The sequence below is a fragment of the Pollachius pollachius genome (assembly GCF_949987615.1).
Source record: "Pollachius pollachius genome assembly, chromosome: 16".
NCBI classification, from domain to species: Eukaryota; Metazoa; Chordata; class Actinopteri; order Gadiformes; family Gadidae; genus Pollachius; species Pollachius pollachius.
The window spans coordinates 21,725,508-21,730,507 of NC_136949.1; positions in this window are offsets into that span (position 1 = coordinate 21,725,508).

Here is a 5,000-nt window from a genome sequence, read left to right on the forward strand (position 1 = left end):
GCCTCCTATTCCTGGGTAGAGATAGAGGTGTTGTGTGTGTGTGTGTGTGTGTGTGTGTGTGTGTGTGTGTGTGTGTGTGTGTGTGTGTGTGTGTGTGTGTGTGTGTGTGTGTGTGTGTGTGTGTGTGTGGCTCCCATGGCAAGGGAGGGACAGAGAGCATGTGGGATTGGTGCTGAGACCTGATTTCTTATTGTTATTCCTCTTATTCTTATTGTTATTCTTCTTTGTATTGTTACTCTTATTGTTATTCTTCTTATTCTTATTCTTATTATTATTCTTATTATTATTATTATTATTATTATTCTTATTATTATTATTCTTATTATTATTCTAATTATTATTCTTATTATTAACTATTATTATTATTATAAATTGTTAAACAAGAAATTTCACAGTCCGCTCACTGTGGATTCCTTGGCTTCGTTTGAAAAACCAAGCGTTTTTTTTCTAAGTCATTTTTCTGCTAGACTCCCATGGGTTCGTTTTAGACTACCAGGGATGGTAATATAGGGTTAGCAGGGGTCTCGAAAATAAGAAATTTCACAGTCCGCTCACTGTGAATTTATGGGCTTCGCCTGGTACCGTTTTGTGGGCCTGTTTTGCAGGACAGTGGTCGTTTGACATATAAGAAAGGTGGCCCCTGGTCTGGAAGTCTTCCTGAGGCTCCAGAGGAGCGGGACCCCGTGGCGTCTAAGGCCGATTCGGGTCCCCTGGTCGGACTGAGTGGTGCCGTTGGTGACCCCCGGTCTGGAGGTCTTCCTGAGGCTCCAGAGGAGCAGGACCACGTGGCGTCTAAGGCCGAAACGGGTCCCCTGGTCGGACTGAGTGGTGCCGTTGGTGACCCCCGGTCTGGAGGTCTTCCTGAGGCTCCAGAGGAGCAGGACCACGTGGCGTCTAAGGCCGAAACGGGTCCCCTGGTCGGACTGAGTGGTGCAGTTGGTGGTCCACGGTCTGGAGGTCTTCCTGAGGCTCCAGAGGAGCGGGACCACGTGGCGTCTAAGGCCGACACGGGTCCCCTACTCGGCCCGAGTGGTGCAGTTGGTGGTCCACGGTCTGGAGGTCTTCCTGAGGCTCCAGAGGAGCGGGACCACGTGGCGTCTAAGGCCGAAACGGGTCCCCTACTCGGCCCGAGTGGTGCAGTTGGTGGTCCACGGTCTGGAGGTCTTCCTGAGGCTCCAGAGGAGCGGGACCACGTGGCGTCTAAGGCCGAAACGGGTCCCCTACTCGGCCCGAGTGGTGCAGTTGGTGGTCCACGGTCTGGAGGTCTTCCTGAGGCTCCAGAGGAGCGGGACCACTTGCCGTCTAAGTCCGAAACGGGTCCCCCATTCGGCCTAAGTGGTGCAGTTGTCGGCCCCCTGTCTGGGGGTCTTCCTGAGGCTCCAGAGGAGCGGGACCACTCAGAGTCTGAGGCCGAAACGGGTCCCCTTCTCGGCCAAAGTGGGGCAGTTAGTGGCCCCCTGTCTGGAGGTCTTCCTGAGGCTCCAGAGCAGCGGGTCCACTCAGAGTCTGAGGCCGAAACGGGTCCCCTTCTCGGCCTAAGTGGGGCAGTTGGTGGCCCCAGGTCTGGAGGTCTTCCTGCGGCTCCAGAGGAGCGGGACCACGCAGAGTCTGAGGCCGAAACGGGTCCCCTACTCGGCCTAAGTGGTGCAGTTGGTGGCCCCCTGTCTGGGGGTCTTCCTGAGGCTCCAGAGGAGCGGGACCACTCAGAGTCTGAGGCCGAAACGGGTCCCCTTCTCGGCCTAAGTGGGGCAGTTAGTTGCCCCCTGTCTGGAGGTCTTCCTGAGGCTCCAGAGCAGCGGGTCCACTCAGAGTCTGAGGCCGAAACGGGTCCCCTTCTCGGCCTAAGTGGGGCAGTTGGTGGCCCCAGGTCTGGAGGTCTTCCTGCGGCTCCAGAGGAGCGGGACCACGCAGAGTCTGAGGCCGAAACGGGTCCCTTACTCGGCCTAAGTGGGGCAGTGGGTGGCCCCCTGTCTGGAGGTCTTCCTGATGCTCCAGAGGAGCGGGACCACGCAGAGTCTGAGGCCGAAACGGGTCCCCTACTCGGCCTAAGTGGGGCAGTTGGTGGCCCCCTGTCTGGAGGTCTTCCTGATGCTCCAGAGGAGCGGGACCACTCCGAGTCTGAGTCCGAAACGGGTCCCCTATTCGGCCTAAGTGGTGCAGTTGGTGGCCCCCTGTCTGGAGGTCTTCCTGAGGCTCCAGAGCAGCGGGTCCACTCAGAGTCTTTGGCCGAAACGGGTCCCCTTCTCGGCCTAAGTGGGGCAGTTGGTGGGCCCCAGGTCTGGAGGTCTTCCTGAGGCTCCAGAGGAGCGGGACCACGCAGAGTCTGAGGCCGAAACGGGTCCCCTATTCGGCCTAAGTGGGGCAGTCGGTGGCCCCCTGTCTGGGGGTCTTCCTGCAGCTCCAGAGGAGCGGGACCACGCAGAGTCTGAGTCCGAAACGGGTCCCCTATTCGGCCTAAGTGGTGCAGTTGGTGGCCCCCTGTCTGGAGGTCTTCCTGAGGCTCCAGAGCAGCGGGTCCACTCAGAGTCTGAGTCCGATATGGGTCCCCTACTCGGACTGAGTTGTGCAGTGAGTCGGTGTGAGCCTGGAGGAATGAAAATCCAAGCGTTATTTTTCTAAGTTCTTTTTTTGCTAGACTCCCATGGGTTCGTTTTAGACTACCATGGGTTGTGTTTAGAATCCCATGGGTTCATTTTAGACTCCCATGGGTTCGTTTTAGACTACCAGGGATGGTAATATATACCAGGGGTGTCGAAAATAAGAAGTTTCACAGTCCGCTCACTGTGGATTTATGGGCTTCGCCTGATACCGTTTTGTGGGCCTGTTTTGCAGGACAGTGGTTGTTTGGCATATAGGAAAGGTGGCCCCTGGCCCTGGAGGTCTTCCTGAGGCTCCAGAGGAGCGGGACCACGTGGCGTCTAAGGCCGAAAGGTGTCCCCTGGTCGGACTGAGTGGTGCCGTTGGTGGCCCCCGGTCTGGAGGTCTTCCTGAGGCTCCAGAGGAGCGGGACCACGTGGCGTCTAAGGCCGAAACGGGTCCCCTACTCGGCCCAAGTGGTGCAGTTGGTGGCCCCTGGTCTGGGGGTCTCTAGAACCATCCAGGGGTGCGGGACCACTTGGCGTCTAAGTCCGAAACGGGTCCCCTACTCGGCCCATGTGGTGCAGTTAGTGGGCCCCCTGTCTGGAGGTCTTCCTGAGGCTCCAGAGGAGCGGGTCCACTCAGAGTCTGAGGCCGAAACGGGTCCCCTACTCGGCCTGAGTGGTGCAGTTGGTGGCCCCCTGTCTGGAGGTCTTCTTGAGGCTCCAGAGGAGCGGGTCCACTCAGAGTCTGAGGCCGAAACGGGTCCCCTACTCGGCCTAAGTGGTGCAGTTGGTGGCCCCCTGTCTGGGGGTCTTGGTGAGGCTCCAGAGGAGCGGGTCCACTCAGAGTCTGAGGCCGAAACGGGTCCCCTACTCGGCCTAAGTGGTGCAGTAAGCGGGCCCCCTGTCTGGAGGTCTTCCTGAGGCTCCAGAGGAGCGGGACCACTCAGTGTCTGAGGCCGAAACGGGTCCCCTACTCGGCCTGAGTGGTGCAGTTGGTGGCCCCCTGTCTGGAGGTCTTCTTGAGGCTCCAGAGGAGCGGGTCCACTCAGAGTCTGAGGCCGAAACGGGTCCCCTACTCGGCCTAAGTGGTGCAGTTGGTGGCCCCCTGTCTGGGGGTCTTGGTGAGGCTCCAGAGGAGCGGGTCCACTCAGAGTCTGAGGCCGAAACGGGTCCCCTACTCGGCCTAAGTGGTGCAGTAAGCGGGCCCCCTGTCTGGAGGTCTTCCTGAGGCTCCAGAGGAGCGGGACCACTCAGTGTCTGAGGCCGAAACGGGGTCCCCTACTCGGCCTGAGTGGTGCAGTTGGTGGCCCCCTGTCTGGAGGTCTTCTTGAGGCTCCAGAGGAGCGGGTCCACTCAGAGTCTGAGGCCGAAACGGGTCCCCTACTCGGCCTAAGTGGTGCAGTTAGTGGGCCCCCTGTCTGGAGGTCTTCCTGAGGCTCCAGAGGAGCGGGACCACTCAGAGTCTGAGGCCGAAACGGGTCCCCCATTCGGCCTAAGTGGTGCAGTTGGTGGCCCCCTGTCTGGAGGTCTTCCTGAGGCTCCAGAGGAGAGGGACCACTCAGAGTCTGAGGCCGAAACGGGTCCCCTACTCGGCCTAAGTGGTGCAGTTGGTGGCCCCCTGTCTGGAGGTCTTCCTGAGGCTCCAGAGGAGCGGGTCCACTCAGAGTCTGAGGCCGAAACGGGTCCCCTACTCGGCCTAAGTGGTGCAGTTAGTGGGCCCCCTGTCTGGAGGTCTTCCTGAGGCTCCAGAGGAGTGGGTCCACTCAGAGTCTGAGGCCGAAACGGGTCCCCTACTCGGCCTAAGTGGTGGAGTTAGTGGGCCCCCTGTCTGGAGGTCTTCCTGAGGCTCCAGAGGAGCGGGTCCACTCAGAGTCTGAGGCCGAAACGGGTCCCCTACTCGGACTGAATGGTGCAGTTGGTGGCCCCCTGTCTGGAGGTCTTCCTGAGGCCCCAGAGGAGCGGGTCCACTCAGAGTCTGAGGCCGAAACGGGTCCCCTACTCGGCCTAAGTGGTGCAGTTAGTGGGCCCCCTGTCTGGAGGTCTTGGTGAGGCTCCAGAGGAGCGGGACCACTCAGAGTCTGAGGCCGGAACGGTTCCCCTACTCGGCCTGAGTGGTGCAGTTAGTGGGTCCCCTGTCTGGAGGTCTTCCTGAGGCTCCAGAGGAGCGGGACCACTCAGAGTCTGAGGCCGAAACGGGTCCCCTACTCGGCCTGAGTGGTGCAGTTAGTGGGCCCCCTGTCTGGAGGTCTTCCTGAGGCTCCAGAGGAGCGGGACCACTCAGAGTCTGAGGCCGAAACGGGTCCCCTACTCGGCCTAAGTGGTGCAGTTAGTGGGCCCCCTGTCTGGAGGTCTTCCTGAGGCTCCAGAGGAGCGGGACCACTCAGAGTCTGAGGCCGAAACGGGTCCCCCATTCGGCCA